We start from the raw sequence: 18,873 nt of genomic DNA on the forward strand, positions 1-18,873 counted from the left end.
ATTTAGGCCTTTCAGTTAACACCTTGAAAGTGCAAGTTTCAGCGCTAGGAGCTTTGTATAGTCACAATGTTGCAGGAGATAGATGGATATCCAGATTCATCTCAGCCTGCCAGAGAGCAGAACCAGTCCATATTCCCAACTCACCCCCTTGGGATGTTAATCTGGTCCTTGAAGCCTTAACAAATCACCCGTTCGAGCCTCTACATTCTGCTCACATTAAACATGTCTCCCTCAAAACAGCTCTTCTTGTTGCCTTAGTATCGGCAAGAAGGGTAAGTGACATACAGGCGCTATCAGTAGATCCTCCATTTATGTCAATATTGCCAGATAGGATTGTCCTAAAGACAGACCCTTCCTACTTACCTAAAATGAGTACCAAATTCCATAGGTCTCAGGAAATTCTTCTTCCTACCTTCTATAATAATCCTACAAATCAGGAAGAAGAAAAATACCATACTTTAGATGTGAGGAGGGCTGTAATAACCTATCTAGACAGAACTAGCGCCTGGAGGAAGAGCAGGGCTCTCTTTGTTTCCTTCCAGGGCCAGAGGAAAGGAGCTGGTGTTACGAAAGGCACATTATCCCGATGGATTCGGGAGGCGATATACCTGGCCTATTCGTCTAAAGGGGAAGATCCACCTGAGACTATAAAGGCACATTCCACCCGGGCGATAGCATCATCCTGGGCAGAGCGAGCAGAAGTTCCAATAGAACTCATATGTAAGGCCGCAACCTGGTCGTCTCCTACTACCTTCTATAGTCACTACAGATTAGATTTATCTGCCTCCACTGACCTGTGTTTCGGTAGATCGGTTCTTAACACGATAATCCCCCCCAAATAACTATCTCTGAAAGTCTCTCAGTGGGTGCTGTCGTGGCGAAGAGAAAACACCGGATTACGTACCGGTAATGCTCTTTTATAGAGCCACGACAGCACCCCTTCACTTCCCTCCCTTATATATATTAGTTTGCATATGAGCACAAATAAGGGTGATTGGTTCTTGTAAATATTAGTAGTATAAGATTAAATGATAATATAGAATTGCCTACTAATACTGGTGGGCGGTTCCTCGCAATCTCTGTAACCCAAACTGTGGGAGCGAGGGGGACCGCCCCTTTTATCTCTCCGTAGGGTTTCCTGTTCCTAGGGGCGGATCCCCTCTCTCTCAGTGGGTGCTGTCGTGGCTCTATAAAAGAGCATTACCGGTACGTAATCCGGTGTTTTTTGTACGTGTTTCAAAGTGTAACCCACCTCAGGACACAAAAACCCACAAATATGGATTGATCTTACTGACAGATTTTCTTCCAACTAGTCCCGACCTCTTCCTGTAAAGGAGATTGTGCATATGTCATGCCAATTCCAGCACTACCCAGAAGTACCCAGGCACAGTGTGGGCTCGAAATGTTACACAAGTGACAGGATGGGTTTCTGCAGCCACAAAATGCTGTAGAAGCACTGCAGTAAGTACGTTTGAAAAAGAATATGGACCCAATTCATCAAGACTCTCGCGTTGCTCATTCTGGTCTTGAGGAGGTGTGCTGGAGTTGTATGCTTCTTCATGAATCAGGAGCTGTGGACGAATGGCATATTAGCAGCAAATGCCACCGCTTGTCCCAACTCAGCTCTGCCCACTTTGTCAACCTTTGCCCACAAATGAGCTGGCAAAATCAAAAGGAGAAAAAAAAAGGTTGAGTAATGTTTTAAGAGATTTTTATTCTGCCTTCTTATAATTCAGTATTTGTGTCGGTTCCAAATGTAGGTCCCTACGTCTTGTCAGTACCATGGACAGTGGAGCCACCTCTAGAGGTTCCATAACAATTAATCCATTACTAACATTCAGATAGGCTAGCCAGGGTGAAATAGTGATGGCTTATAGGTTTAAGGTTTATACTTCTTGGCTTCTGTTTGCCCAAAGGAAATTTGGTGATGATCTGATATCTTAAAGGCAAACTATTGGAATATTAATGAATTCCTCCGGGCTTGCAGGACTCCTTTACTCAAAGAATTTTCAATATGAAATATTCCAAAGATCATTTCAGTAAACAAGTTACAGTAATTATTTCTCTTTTACTTAGAGATTTGTTACAATTTGCTCGGTTTCAGTATCTGTTTTTTAAAAAGTAACGTATTGTCATGGTACATATTGTGTAAAAAAATCAATGTAATTGAATTACATGACAGCAATTTCAGTGTCTCAGTTAAAAGCCATACTGTGCATACGGAACAGTATATAAAATACACTAGGTCTTTTCAGTGATACATATAGACACATTTTGTATTTTATTATACATTATAATATTTTTTGTTTGCAATAGGTATTTTTTAATAGAATGTGTCAATGTACGAAAGTAGACTTTTGTACTGGTCGGGCATTTGCTGTTATGGTTCTCCTTGTACATGCTACTAATACATAGTAACATAGTTATTAATGTTGAAGGAAGACTTAAGTCCATCTAGTTTAACCCATAGCCTAACCTAACATGTTGATCCAGAGGAAGGCAAAAAAAAAAACGTGGCAAAGAGTAAGCTCCACATTGGGGAAAAAAAATTCCTTCCCGACTCCACATACGGCAATCAGACTAGTTCCCTGGATCAACGCCCTATCAAGGAATCTAGTATATATAACCTGTAATAGACAATGTTATACATGTAATTGACATCATAGGTAGACCACAACTATGAGAAAACAAATCCAGAAAATCACCTTGTCTGCAAATTATGGTGTAAAATAGCTATTTGGTCACCTAAAAACATGCAAGATTTCTGGCTCTCACAGACCTGTAACTTCTTCAAGAGGCTCCTCTGTCCTCCACTCATTACCTTTAGTAATGGCACCTATTTGAACTTGTTATCAGTATGAAAGACACCTGTCCACAACCTCAAACAGTCACACTCCAAACTCCACTATGGTGAAGAGTGTCGAAGGACACCAGAAACAAAATTGTAGCCATGTACCAGGCTGGGAAGACTGAATCTGCAATAGGCAAGCAGCTTGGTGTGATGAAATCAACTGTGGGAGCAATAATAAGAAAATGGATGACATACAAGACCACTGACACGCTCTCAATCTGGGGCTCCACACAGGATCTCACCCCGTGGGGTCAAAATGATCACAAGAACAGTAAGCAAAAATCCCACAACCACACGGGGGGACCTAGTGAATGACCTGCATAGAGCTGGGGCCACTGTAACAAAGGCTACCATCAGTAACACACTCCGCCGCCAGGGACTCAGATCCTGCAGTGCCAGATGTGTCCCCCTGCTTAAACCAGTACATGTCCGGGCCCATCTGAAGTTTGCTGGAGAGCATTTGGATTATCCAGAAGAGCATTGAGAGAATGACATATGGTCTGATGAAACCAAAGTAGAACTGTTTGGTAGAAACACAACTCGCCGTGTTTGGAGGAGACAGAATACTGAGTTGCATGCAAAGAACACCATTCCTACTGTGAGGCATGAGGGTGGCAATATCATGCTTTTGGGTTGTTTCTCTGCAAAGGGAACAGGACGACTGATCCGTGTACATGAAAGAATGAATGGGGCCATGTATCGTGAGATTTTGAGTGCAAACCTCCTTCCATCAGCAAGGGCATTGAAGATGAAACATGGATGGGTCTTTCAGTGTGATAATGATCCCAAGCATACCGCCAGGGCAACAAAGGAGTGGCTTCGTAAGAAGCATATGAAGGTCCTGGTGTTGCCTAGCCAGTGTCCAGACCTCAACCCCATAGAAAATCTTTGGAGGGAGTTGAAAGTCTGTGTTGCCCATTGACAGGCCCAAAACATCACTGCTCACTGCTGTAGAGGAGATCTGCATGTGCGTATGGCCAACATACCAACAGTGTATGCCAACCTTGTGAAGACTTACAGAAAATGTTTGACCTCTGACATTGCCAACAAAGGATATATAACAAAATATTGAGATTAACTTTTGTTAATGACCAAATACTATTTTACTCCATATTTTGCAAAATAAATCTTGCCAAATCAGACAAGGTGATTTTGTGGATTTGTTTTCTAGTTTCGGCTCTCATAGTTGTGGTCTACCTATGATGTCAATTAGAGGCCTCTCTCATCTTTTTAAGTGGGAGAATTTGCACAATTGATGGCTGACTAAATACTTTTTTTTCTCCCACTGTATATAGGTCCTCAAGCAGTATACAATCCCCTCGTATAGAGTACTTATCTAACCTATTGAGTCCAAAAGAGAGATAAGGGATCCAAATATGTTAAAGCAATATCTAAGTTTACCTAACTAGGGAAACCCCATATAATGTAGGAAATATAAATAGACAAGAAAACAGAGGCAAGAGTAAAACAATGCACCCTGAAATTTAGGCATACATGACATGGCATTCCGTTTGTTACACCAAAATACCCAATGGAAGTGAACAGAAACAGCACAATGTCAAGAGAAATCAATTAAAATAGCTTTTTATTAAATTTATGTAGTAAAAAGAACAAGATTAGACAAATACAAGGTGACCTCAGATGTGAGAGACACTCCTACTTAGCCAAGCTTATTTGCACACCACAGTGTTAGTGTTCATTGTCCCCAATATTTCCCTCTACTTTACCAATCTGGTTGCCAAATAAAACAATGAAACTCTCGAAGCGGTTTGTGCAAAGTGGCACTCCCTAATCTTCTCCACAGACTCTCCTAACAAACTGTGGCAACCATGGCATAACCTCAAACTTATTTTCAACCAAATATCGAGAAAATCACAGCTCCGAGCAAATTTCCTCAATTCTACTCTTATTCCTAAAACCTACAACTCTGTGCTCCTCACCTTGTCAATCAAGCTTTTTCCCCATCTGAGGAAATAAATAACACAGCACTCTGGAATAATACTGCTGGTGGTGCTCAAGTCCGGGTATCCAACCCATACAATAAAGCAAAAAAATTACTTGGCACTCAATATGTGAAAAAAAATTGATTCCTTCTTTATTGTACATTCAGACCAAATAAATTGAATTAAATGTTTTTGGTTCGTCATAGGACCTTCATCAGAATATCCTTATTGGAGAAAACTGTATGTCATATGAAATTATGGGAATAAAGGTGGGTGGTCTGGTGACGGTAATGCCAGCTGGACCTGGTGGGGCTATTCACATAACAGGAGAGGAACAGCGCTACTTGAATATGCAAAGAACTTGTGACAGGAATGGCACTGCTAAATGATGAACAGCACTCCAGAACTTGTCAGGAAACTTGCAAGAGGAATGGTGCTTAGTGCCCAGGTCCGTCATATGGCGATACCACCGGTGAGTGAGGAAAGCTCTGGAAGAAGGCGCTGGGCCTCTCTGACCTTTCCCTGCGCACTGCAGTACTTTGCTCTGCCCTCAACAGGGCAGATCAGTACACCTGCGCAGGAGCGGACACGAAGCAAGCAGGATGACAACATCGCATGAAGATGGGAGGCGCCGGACCCGGATCTGCGACACCCATCAGACTGGACCGTCCCCAGGTGAGTATAATAAAACTTGTTTTTCTTCTCTTTCAGGTCGGGTCCGGGGCTTATCTGCAGCTTTACAGAATGCTGTAGGACAGTGATGGCGAACCTATGACACGCGTGTCAGTGCTGACACGCGTAGTCATTTTCAGTGACACGCCGGCCGCCGGCCGCGGCCCCATAGAAATTGCTTCTTTCCCAGGGTCTGAAGGAGAGGAAACTCTCCTTCAGGCCCTGGGAACCATATTAATATGTAAAATAAAGAATTAAAATAAAAAATATTGCTATACTCACCTGTCCGACGCAGCCTGGACGTCCGCGAGGGAACCGGCAGCGTTGTTTGCTTAAAAATCGCGGTTTTCCTTCCTTCCTTGAAGTCCCGGCTTGTGATTGGTTGCGTGCCGCCCATGTGACCGAGACGCGACCAATCACAGCAAGCCGTGACGTAATTTTAGGTCCTTCAGGATTTTAAAATTACGTTCCGGCGTTGTGATTGGTTGCGTCGCCCATGTGACCGCACGCAACCAATCACAACGCCGGAACGTAATTTTAAAATCCTGAAGGACCTAAAATTACGTCACGGCTTGCTGTGATTGGTCGCGTCTCGGTCACATGGGCGGCACGCAACCAATCACAAGCCGGGACTTCAAGTAAGGAAGGAAAACCGCGATTTTTAAGCAAACAACGCTGCCGGTTCCCTCGCGGACGTCCAGGCTGCGTCGGACAGGTGAGTATAGCAATATTTTTTATTTTAATTCTTTATTTTACACACATTAATGTTGTTTCGATACCGATACCCGATACCACAAAAGTATCGGATCTCGGTATCGGAATTCCGATACAGCAAATATCGGCCGATACCCGATACTTGCGGTATCGGAATACTAAACAATGGCATCCGATCCGATTTTTTATCGGATCGGATGCCATGCAGGAGGGTCTGTGGGTCCAAACAACAGAGCTCCGGTGCAGAGCGTCTAGGCCTGGGACTTCCGGTAGGCCAGGCGCAGCTCCCGGAAGTCCCAGGCCTCTGCGTCGGATCTGTGTTGTTTGGGCGACATTGCGCTGCTCCCTGCTGCGCCGACCAGAAGTCCCAGGCTGCACCGACCAGAAGTCCCAGGCTGCACTTCTGAGGCCTGAGGAGATAGCTGTCTGGACTCAGGCCCTGTGATAGCTGTCTGGACTCAGGCCCTGTGATAGCTGTCTGGACTCAGGCCCTGTGATAGCTGTCTGGACTCAGGCCCTGTGATAGCTGTCTGGACTCAGGCCCTGTGATAGCTGTCTGGACTCAGGCCCTGTGATAGCTGTCTGGACTCAGGCCCTGTGATAGCTGTCTGGACTCAGGCCCTGTGATAGCTGTCTGGACTCAGGCCCTGTGATAGCTGTCTGGACTCAGGCCCTGTGATAGCTGTCTGGACTCAGGCCCTGTGATAGCTGTCTGGACTCAGGCCCTGTGATTGCTGTCTGGACTCAGGCCCTGTGATTGCTGTCTGGACTCAGGCCCTGTGATTGCTGTCTGGACTCAGGCCCTGTGATTGCTGTCTGGACTCAGGCCCTGTGATTGCTGTCTGGACTCAGGCCCTGTGATTGCTGTCTGGACTCAGGCCCTGTGATTGCTGTCTGGACTCAGGCCCTGTGATTGCTGTCTGGATTCAGGCCCTGTGATAGCTGTCTGGACTGAGGCCCTGTGATAGCTGTCTGGACTCAGGCCCTGTGATTGCTGTCTGGACTCAGGCCCTGTGATTGCTGTCTGGACTGAGGCCCTGTGATTGCTGTCTGGACTCAGGCCCTGTGATTGCTGTCTGGACTCAGGCCCTGTGATTGCTGTCTGGACTCAGGCCCTGTGATTGCTGTCTGGACTCAGGCCCTGTGATAGCTGTCTGGACTCAGGCCCTGTGATTGCTGTCTGGACTCAGGCCCTGTGATAGCTGTCTGGACTCAGGCCCTGTGATAGCTGTCTGGACTCAGGCCCTGTGATTGCTGTCTGGACTCAGGCCCTGTGATTGCTGTCTGGACTCAGGCCCTGTGACTACTACAGCAACCATCATCCAGTGAACTGTGGGGTGTCATTGGCCATTACTGAGATAAGTGAGAGGGAGGCATCAGTGATGGCGAACCTGTGGCAGTCCAGCTGTTGCAAAACTACAATTCCCATCATGGCTGGCCATTCAAAGCAAAGGCTTTGGCTGTAAAGACATGATGGGAATTGTAGTTTTGCAACAGCTGGAGTGCCACAGGTTCGCCATCACTGGAAGAATTCCCCCTCCCCCTCACTTATCTTAGTTCACGGCACCCCACACAAGTTAAATAATAGCAAGACCAACAAAAGAAACCAACTGACAGATGAACAAAGAAGTCACTAAGCAGGTAAGTTAATTCTAATTATACATATTTGTTATTTAAACTATACATGTCGCAAAATTATGTTTTTTTATCAAGGTGACACACCACCCAAGTTATGCTCGGTTTTTTGGCGAATTTTGACACACCGAGCTCAAAAGGTTGCCCATCACTGCTGTAGGATAAGTCTTGAAAGGCAGTGGCCGCATCTTATACCGGCAAAACGAGGTGACTGGTTCCCTTTAAATTCCTAACATCCAAAGTTTTAAGCCTTACTCTTATCCAAGAAATATTGTTTCTTCTTGTGGAGAGTGGCATGTTAAGCATGCCAAGATCAGGAGACTTAAAACCGCAATGCTCCTCTGGGAAATATGCTAATTGTCTCTTCAGAGAGGAAGAGGACTAGAGCTCTAGTGTCACCAATTGGAAGTAGCAATCCTAAAAGTCAATGTCCTCCCTTTAAGAAGCCTTGTCACATGTCTTATGATAAGTCAAACCATTGAGTGGTGACAGTACTGATGACAATGCTCAGCACTGCATCCGGATGTAGCAGATTCTGGGATCGTTGTGGGACGTGAGATGGATTTGCGGCGGACCACTTTTGGATTATTTTATTGTTTAAAGGTAATGGGTAAAAGCGGGTCCGGGAGTGTTTTTTACAATTAAAGGAATTTTCTCTGAGTGTGTTTATTGCTTTTCACTGCAGGGTTAGTAATGGGTGTGTCTTATAGACGCCTCTTCATTACTTACTCCTGGGTTTGATGTCAGCGAACATTAAACAGCTTACATCAACCCCAAAACCATTGCCCCGCTTGCCAATGCACCAGGGCAAGTGAGAAGAGCCAAGGCTAAGCGTCAGAATTGGCGGATCTAATAATTGCACCATTTCTGGGGCGGCTGAGTGCTGGTGTTAGTCTGGAAGGGGGGCAATATTCATGGCCCCTTCCCAGCTTATTAATATCAGCCTTCAGCTTTTTTTTTTCCTTGGGGGGTGTCCCCCTTTTTTAATAACCAATAAAGGCTACATATACAGCTGTGAGTTGATATTAATAGCCTGGGAAGCGTCATGAATATTGACTTCTTCCAAGAATGACAACACCAGCCCTCAGCTGTCTGCTTTCTCTCATCTGGGTATTAAAAATAAAGGTGACCCGCACTTTTTTTTTTAATTTTTTTTATTTCTGTATTTGCTTAATACATGTACAGTAAGCTACGCACGCACTGCACTAATTATATATCTCCCTGACATATTTCCTGCTATGCACAGGCGCCAACTGGTGAAAACCATCATCAGCGTCGCCTGCTCTTGCTGTTATTAGAACCCGCAGCGCTCCGTGATACCCAGCTGCTGTGAACGGTGGTAACTTCAGTAAGGTTACCGCCCGTCAGAGCTGGTGTATCCCACGCTATCACACAGATGACAGTGTGGGAACTTCTGGATGTTCGGGCCCCTCATTCACTTGAATGGGGTTTGGGATCAAGTTCGAGTGCCTTTCTGGTAGGTACCTGAACCAAACTTTTCTTTTATAAAGTTAGATCGAACCCGATGGACCCAAACATCCAAGGGTCTGCCCATCCCTAGTCCTAACTATTTAAAGGGAACCCGTCACCATGCATGAAAATGGCGTCCAGTCTGCACATAGTTATGTTATATATGATGGTGAAGCAAAATACTGCTTATTATTTTCATAGGGCACCAAATCATGACGTATTTCCTTTTTAAAGGATTTAAAAGAATTCTGCACTTTCTAAATACTGTACAGCCAAATGTCTGTCCATGGTAACTGTTCCTTTAAACGGAATATATCAGGAGACGGAGGGCACCATTAGGGTTAGGTGGATATAATTGCTCTGAACCTTCTGTCCCAGGAGACGTTGCTTTGTTCTTGACTTTGACATTAGCCTGTTGTTTAAGTTCACACTTGGCAGCACTAGGTCTACAGTTCAAAATTTATATAAAGAAAAAAAAAAAACCCACCACAGTGGTGCTATATACGACACTGAAAGAAATAGGGCAGTGAACGTGCTGAAGGCGACATGCTTGTCAGAGGAAGAGTAAATTATCTATAATTTCCAGGTCAATAGTGCAGCACTTTATAGGACAGAGGGGGATCATAGGCTCTCATTCTGCACTCTGCTTCTTATTTGCTACATTTTTCTGAAGATTGGGAACAATTACCATGCTGCTTCTTTTTCATTGTGTGCCTTAGCATGCCACTTTACACAGACATTATTTCCAGCCCACTCCTCTCTGGTGTGTGTCTACAACACTGCTGTCTCTGCTTGGCACCCAGGGACTGTCATACACAGGAGGTGGGTGCAGGGAATTGTAAGAGAAGCGTAGAGCATCCATCGGAGTATTTCTAAAGCATCATGTGCTGTACGCTTATTTCACATGACTCATGGGAATAAGCTACAGGTAGATGTAGTGTAAAGGGTCTTTACATGTATGTTATAAACGATTTGTAGAGAATAAGGTGATGTTTGATGGGTTACTATGGTTAAACAATCCAAATTTTATATAATTATCATTTGAATAATGTTTCACATCTACGTGTATATGATTTTTTTTTTTTTTTTTATGTACTAGGTTGCATAGGTATTTTTATTGTCTAAATCACTAGGACATTCATATACTGTGTGTGTGTATATAGATAGATAGATAGATATGATATTCCCTACCTCTACTGCTTGTATTTACCGTTACTTGGTATGTTTAGCAGCTGACCACTATACTACCCCCCCCCCCTTCAACACTTTTCTTTACTACCAGCCTGTTTACTCTGCCTGTGAGAGATTCTGCATCTGGCTCAGGTTTAATTATCCAATAAAGATGAGTATAGGCCTCTCCCCTCTGTTTTCACACCTGAATACCTGAATGCATTTGTAAGCAAATATATTGTGAACAATCGGTCTGCAATAGACTTTAGTCTGCTCATGCAGCATCTAAGTGCAGCATCTAAGTGTACTGCAATGAATTAGACCAGAATTGAAACTGAAAGTAACAGGATATATAGTTAAAATAAACAATACTTGTTTGTTTCCACTCTCACCGCCAGAGTCCTTCACTTCCTACTAATCCTCCTAATCCCCATACATAGTAATGAAGTGTTTTATCTCTTCCTCCATCTTTCCCATACATTTCCTCTCCTCACAAAAGTTCCTCAATTTACAATCCTTTGTCACCAAACACAGACAGCTGCCCTATGCCCTCTTCCACTCCCACCTACAAACACGTTCCTCCTCACTGCCAGTGATATTTCTCCAGATCCTGGTCCTCCTCACCACATATCAAGTCACCTCTCATGTCACAGATTTATGCAACCTTTCTTTCCTCATACCCACTGACCCAGCCCCCACTTCCCCAGTCCCTCTAACAGGAGCTCTATGGAATGCTTGCTCTGACGGCAACAAACTTTTTTTTTTTTTATACATTCATGATCTTTTCATTACTAACAAACTCTCCTTTCTCAGCATCACAAAACTTTGCTTCCTCCGCATCACTCACTACTCTGACACAGCTGCACTTTCTTATGGTGGATTCCATCTTTCTTTCACCCACCCCAGCAACAAGCATGGTGAAGTTTTGGATTTCTCCTGTCTGATAAATGCGCCTTCACCCCAATTTCACTGCCACCCTTCATTACTCTTTCTTTTGAGGTGCACTGTGTGCACATCTACTCCCCCCGCCAACCTCCAACTGGCTGCCATTTAAGGCCACCCAGGGCCAGCCACCACCTTTTTTTGACCACATCACCAACTGGCTACTTAATTTACTTTTCTCTGACATCCCTACAATCATCATGGGTGACTTCAACTTCCCCTCTGACACTTCCGATTCAACTGACTCTAAGCTTCTATCTCTCACTTCCACCTTCGCCCTGCTCAATGGTATTCCGCAGCAACTCGCAAACATGGCCACATACTGGGCCTCATCTGAACCTGCCTCTGATTCACATCTAACCTTTCCAACTCACATTCTCTCTCTCTCTCTCTCACACACACACACACACACACACACACACACACACACACACACACACACACACACACACACACACACACACTCTCTGTCTCTCTGTCTCTGTCTCATTCTTTTCCGTCTCCTTTCTAGGTGCACAATCCCTACTCCACAAACATGCACACCCTTGAAGAAATCTCAAACACCTTGATTTACACTTTCTTTCTGAATCCCTTCTCCCTATTGCAGACATAAGTTCCTTACACAACACAGATGCTGCTGACACATATAACACCATAAAAGCTGCAGCTCTTGAATCGGTCACCTCCTCACACAAACCAAGGCTCGCACAATCAACAGGCAACCCTTGCACACCAGCCTGACTAAAGAGCTGAGGCAGGTATCCAGGGTTGCTGAGCGCTGATGAAAAAGATCCCATTCCAGGGAGCACTTCATCACATTTAGTCTCGCTACTTTCAAGTCCACACTCACTGCAGCTAAACAAACATACCTCTCATCTCTCATATCCTCCCTGTCTCACAACCCTAAACAGCGATTCAACACTTTTAATTCTCTCCTCCATCCCCCAGCACCTCCTCCGTCTCAACTCTGCTGAAGACTTGGCTTCATTCTCCAAGCAGAAGACTAAGAACATCAGAGAAAGCTTTGGCCTACATTCCTTACAGCCCCTAACTATTCAGCCATTCTCCTCCAAAACCAGCTTCTCCACCACTACAGAAAATCAACTTTTCTCTCTCTACTTTCCAGATCACATCTCACCACCTGTGCACTGCCCAGCCTCATCCCAAGTGTTCATCCCAACCCTAACCCATCCCTTCAACCTATCACTAACAACTGCTGTCTTCTCCTCATGCTTCAAACATGCCTTGATCAAACCCATCCTCAAAAAGCCTTCCCTTGACCCATCCTCTGTGTCTAGCTATTGCCCCATATCATTTCCCCATATGCCTCAAAACTACTGGAACAACACGTCCATCTTGTTTCGTCCTCCCACCTCTTCTCCTGCTTTCTCTTTGACCGTTTACAATTTTAGCTTCCGACCACAAAATTCCACTGAAACTGCCCTGACTAAAGTCACCAATGACCTACTAGCCGCCAAATCCAAGAGACACTACTCTGTCCTCCTCCCCCTTCTGGACCAGTGCTCTGCCTTCGACATAGTGGACCATTCCCTCTTAGTACAGACTCTCTCATCTCTTGGCATCACGGAGACCTGGCCCTAACAGACTGGACATTCAGCGTGTCCCACTGACAAACTTCCTCCTCATCTCACCCCCTATCTGTTGGTGTCCCCCAAGGTTCAGTTCTAGAACCGCCTGCTCTTCTCCAGCTACACCTTCAGCTGGGATAGCTCATGGAGTCCCATGGCTTTCAGTATCATCTCTATGCTGATGACACACGGATCTACCTCTCTGGACCCAATATAATCTTCTTACTAACCAGAAGCCCACAATGTCTGTCCGGTATTTCATCCTTTTACTCTGCTCGATTTTCTAAAGCTTAACATGTATAAAACAGAGTTCATTATCTTTAACCAATCTCACTCAACCTCCACCCTCACCCAAAACAGACCTATCCATGAAAGTATATGGCTGCTCACTCTCTCCAGTCCCGCAGGCTCGCTGCCTCAGAGTAATTCTTGACTCTGACCTCGCAGAGGTCCAAGCCCATTCCACTCCCTGCCAACTCCAACTCAAAAATATTTCCCGGATACGTGCATTCCTTAATGAAGAATATGCAAAAACACAAGTGCATGCCCTCATCATCTCCTGCCTACTGCAACCTCCTGCTCTGTAGCCTCCCCTCGAACACTCTCGCACCCCTCCAATCTATTCTAAACTCTGCTGTCCGACTAATCCACCTGTCCCCCTGCTTCTCTCTGTCAAACCCTTCCCTGGCTCCCCATTGCCCAGAGACTCAAGGTTATAATACATAATAACAATATATAATAAATGTACATGTGTGTAATATAATATTTTTAGTGAAAAATGGTAATATCCCTTCTGAATTTTAATATGTAAATGGAAAATGTTAGACCTGTCAAAGTGCTCACAATCCATGTGTCATTTATTATTTTGATGTCCTCTTGAGTGACATAGGTTGTGTGACTCTCCAAAGGACTGGGGGCCACTGCTACCTCTCTCCTCCTAATGTGATGCCATTGGTCCATTATACACTAGTAGGGCTTCTCCCTTCTTAAGGCACCCCAATCTTACTAAGAAATAAGGACACCACATAGGATGGAAAAGGGTTAAACAAATGCCAGAGCCCTCCTGTTAGGGGGGTGGATACAGGTCACATCACAGATTTCCAACAAAGGCCTCTATAGAACAGCTTGTTGTAGCTTTAAAACCACAAGTAATGGCACTGCTAAGAACCCGACAGTAGTGTCATTGTGTTGGATACATTTCGTACCAGCTTATCTTAGGTCTGTTTCTATTGCAGGGCAGCGATCTTGTTGGAGACTTTTCTTTTGGTGAATAAGCTGAATGCACGAGGTAAGGGATTTTGTATTATTGTTTCAGATACAATGCTGTTTAAGTTATTTTGTGTGCAAATAGTCTTTTCGTGGGATTACATAAAAAAATACTTCTTCCATCACATTTTTTTTTTTCATGTTTCAAAGAATGTTATCTGATTTATTAACTTTAACTATGACTTCTTTTCTGTGTATAAGTGGTGTTGGAAGCAAATGTTAATGTGCGTGTGTATTAGAGCTGAGCAAAGTGATTCGCAGAACCCTTGTTCTGCAGCCATGTTGGACATCATGGCATCCAGACTGGAGTCTTACCAACTTTTCACAGCCTACCTGCATTTTGAGAGCCCCAACTGATTAGTAGACCTCTGCAGTGTCGTGATATGACGGGTAGCAGGAAGTTCTCAGGGCTCTGATCCACACTGCTACTAGATCAAAGCCCTGCGAATCATTTTTGCGTGTGCCATTGTTCGTTTCTTGTCTGTAATTTTATATTTGTATTTTGCATGTAACTCGTCCTTCTTGGAAACCACAACGTGGTGCTGGATCCATGGTAGGAGATGGCTACATTCTGTTGTGATGTCATAAATGTTGCTTTGCTCACACTTGAAGCTATAAATCCAGTCCTTAATTATCGCACTGTATAGATGGCTGATCTGTAGATATCCAGGGGTCCAGGTAGTCCACTACATGTTCAGCACTAACTGGACGGCAGCCAGTCTTCAAAGTGGCAAATGAGAACCCATTATAACACAGACTGAGCTACGTGATTAAATACCCTCTGTATGCAGGTTTCTGGGATACCCATCCCGCTGCATTGTGTGTATAGTGCACTGCTGTACTATTTAATTCCCCTGACCGTACTGCTGAATATTTGGCTGCAGTCGTACCTATCAACCCAGTCACTACCCAATGCTCAGAAATTAGATTTGCAATGAAGGACACTTTGTGGGAGATTTATCAGTGACTACACTGTGTACAGGCTGGAACGGTCTCTGTTTAGTATCTTGTGCTGCATTACTGAGGAGCGTGCACCATGTTGGAGAATACAGCATAGTTCTTCTGATTGTCATTCCTTTCAGGAGTCCAGCAGCTTTTATAAAGGCAATATAACATTTTCTATGTACTACAGCTATGCCTTATAAATGTGACCTTCTCAAGTGCACAGTCAGCTCAATGGGTTATTAATTCCATCCTTTGTAATTGGTTCCAGCCATTTCACATTTTTTGTAATTAGTATGGCTCAAATTTTTTTTAACAGAGGAAAAGTAATTCCTGGCTACTTTTGCATATACAAGTTGCACAATCTAATTTACAGCTGTTGTTGCTAATTGTTGAATCATTTTAGTTCCTCTTGTTGGGATCGAGGGTTTATTAAGAAAATAGGATGGGCGCTTTTTCCCAGAATTCGGCACAAATTTCAGCCTTCATTCTCTAATTGGACAAAACCAAAGACAAATGGGGTGTGCTTTTTGCTTTACGTACTCTAATTTTGGGGAGTAAGGCTATGTGCACACGTTGCGGTTTTTGCTGCTGATCCGCAGCAGTTTTCCATGCGGTGTACAGTACCATGTTAACCTATGGAAAACAAAAACCACTGTGCACATGCTGCGGAAAAAACCGCGGGGAAACGCTGCGGTTTATTTTCCGCAGTATGTCAATTCTTTGTGCGGAATCCGCAGCGGTTTGGCACCTGCTCCATATTAAAAAACCGCAGGTGTCTAAAACCGCAGTGGAAACCGCACAAAAAACCGCGATAAATCCGCAGTACTTTTTGCACTGCGGATTTAATCAAATCCGCTGCGGAAAAATCCGCAATGGAATCCGCAGCATGTGCACATGGCCTCAAACATCCTTTGTTTAAATACTAATACTGGAAATACCTTTTGAAATGTTTATTTTTATTTTGCTGAAATTTAATAACCATTTTCTGGTCAAGAATTAAATGCTAGTTCATAGAGGCAGCGAAAAGAGGAATGTACAAAGTAAGAAAAGAGACCACTGCTACTCGGGTAACATCACGTTAAGGATATGAATGAAGTACACTTCTTTTATATTCCAAAGAAAGAAAAAAATCTCTACATTATAGAGAACCTGTCACTTAGAGAATTTGTGTTTCCTCCTATTTTATTTCTGCTTCCTCTCAAAGTATTTAAAGGGAACCTGTAACCAAATTTTTTCCACATAAAGTAGGACCAGCATCTATAAACCCAGTGTGACAGCATTCTGTCCCCAATCTATTCTCCAGAAACAAAAAAAAGTTGTTTTTTACACTCGCCTACTGGCCGGTCCAGTCCGATGGGCATCACTGTTCTTGATTTGAGGCCTCCTCCTTTCTTTCTTCATGTGGATGACGTGTCCTACGTCATCCACACAGTGTCCTCGGCATCGCGCTCTTGGGCAGGTGCTCATCTCTGCCTTGTTGAGGGTAGAGCAAAGTAGTTGTGGTGCTCATGCACTGGTGCTCTTTGGCCTTTCCCCACATATGCACGTTATAGTACTTTGCTATGCCTTCAGTCAGGCAGAGAGAAGTACACCTGCTCAAGAGCATGATGCAGAGTCCACTGTGTGGATGACATAGGACACATCATCCACATGAAGCAAGAAGAGCTAGCTCCACCAATTTCTTTGACCTGGATGAAAATGGTGTGAGAATGTTCAAAATTGAAAACTTTTAGCTCCACATCAAGTAACGCCAAATTCTCAATTCTAAATATTTTTTTCTTTGCCAAAATTATGTAACTTTTCAAAGCTTTTTCCACCGGAATACTAGCACTTTATTAGCTTTGATGAATTGGGCCCTTTATTTTTATGGGCATGGCTTTCAGGATTCCCTGGGGGGTGTCTTTAGGCTTCTCTGTATAATTATTCTGGGGTTCATGCCCCATTTGTTAAGATAATAAAAATATCTCTGGACCCATATAGCGGATATTAAAAGAAAAAAAAAAAAAAAAAAAAAAACAGGGCAACAACTGCCCACTTCAGACCTGGTGACAGGTCCTCTTTGAATGTATGTTAGTTTTTTTTTTTTCATATAGATCATGAGATGAAAAGACCCGCATACGTGCTTTAAAATTTAAATAAAACATATGCCAAAATAAAACACAGTTTCCACATACATTGAACCCAAAGAAAACTATGGATACATAACAAGATATTTTTGCATACTTTGTTTTGCTTGCCAAACCTATGTTTACTGCCATAGCTCTTATATAAATAGTTGTGTGAATAGAGCCTAAGTGTTGCGATAATGAGTTCATCCAGCAGGTGGCAACGTTGCAGCACAGCCACCCTATGTCTTCTAGGACAGGTCTTTTGCACTCTGCCTTGTATCAAGAGGCTGTTTTGTGGCCATTGTTTATAAGCTGCAGTAACATGGCATCTGGAAGAAATGGCATACATAGCCAATGAAAAAATGTTATTGATGTTGTTACACCATATAACAGATGTATATGCTTGAAATGACTGGATTAAGGGGATTCCTGTAAAGAGTAAGATTATATTTTACCCAGATGTGACATTCGCAGCTTAACTCGCTACAATGTAATCTTTACTTTGATTTGTGTCTTTTTTAAACAACATCAGGTCTGATAGCTTTTATTTAGGGTTTAGAAAGAATTAAAATTCTGCATTTTCTGAAAAGAATAAAATGGCAAGATCATGTACATATGTTAACATTGATATTCTTAAGGCTGATGTAAATAAATTCAGCCAGTTAATGTGACAAATACGTGTTTTTTTTCTCTAATCATCTGGTGTGAATCTTCCCCTTGGACTCTTTTTTTTATATTTTTTTTATTATTTTTTTAAACCATACTGCACTTGTATATGTGCATGCTTTGGTGCTTTCATTTAATTTAATTTGAGGGTACCTTGTGAAATCGGTCTCTGCCACGTCAATATTTAAAAAATTAATTAATTAAAAAATAACTAATTATGCAAATATAGCAATCGTCAAATGTTGACAACATTTATGTGACTGAGGATCATTTCCATTGATCTAATTGGGGTTGTTTCTTGCAGTATGTCTATAGTTTTTTGTAACCCTCATTTAAATACATGAGACAATCCCAGGAAAACAGGCCATACGGTATGTGGATATTCCTTAAGGTTATGTGCACACAGAGTTGTTCTGAGATGGTTTAATATGATGAGTTTTCTAGTGGAAACTGATTCAGTAAATGTTTCTTTTTTGGGAAGTTTTTGAAGAGGAGGTTTTGTTTTTTTTGCTGCCTCTTGATTGAATTGTTCTTACTTTGGAGTGGATTTCATCAGGGCCCAAGTCATAGAAGTGATATGTACTTTCTTTTCTCCTACTAGGTGTTTTTCAAAACATGAAGTGGAAAATAAGATGCTCATAACACTGAGCATATGACTCGCAGAGTGGTATTACGATAAAAAATAATGAAAGAGAAAAATGAGACTAGTGCACATAGGGTGATGCAGTATAGGGTAGGGGAGGTAAGGGGGAGTGCTCATCTGACCAGGTTGTGCATGTCACAACCCCATTAAATGCTGTAGCTGAGCCAGGTAGGACAGGGTTAAATCCTGGAGAAAAAAATAAAGCAAGAAAAAACTAAATCTGAGCACTTCTGAGGAGGGGAAGAAAGACAAAAAAACA

General features: G+C 43.2%; 1 protein-coding gene across 1 annotated transcript in view; it reads left to right on the forward strand.

Annotated features, from left to right (window-relative positions):
* The window catches only part of MAPRE2 (microtubule associated protein RP/EB family member 2), a 197,165-nt gene that overhangs the window by 16,719 nt on the left and 161,573 nt on the right, over window positions 1-18,873 (forward strand). Inside the window, exon 2 of the mRNA XM_077270453.1 lies at window positions 14,222-14,274. The gene's annotated coding sequence lies outside the window, so the exon portion shown is untranslated. The remainder of the gene's footprint in view (window positions 1-14,221; window positions 14,275-18,873) is intronic.

Source organism: Ranitomeya variabilis, chromosome 6 (genome assembly GCF_051348905.1).
Source record: "Ranitomeya variabilis isolate aRanVar5 chromosome 6, aRanVar5.hap1, whole genome shotgun sequence".
NCBI lineage: Eukaryota > Metazoa > Chordata > Amphibia > Anura > Dendrobatidae > Ranitomeya > Ranitomeya variabilis.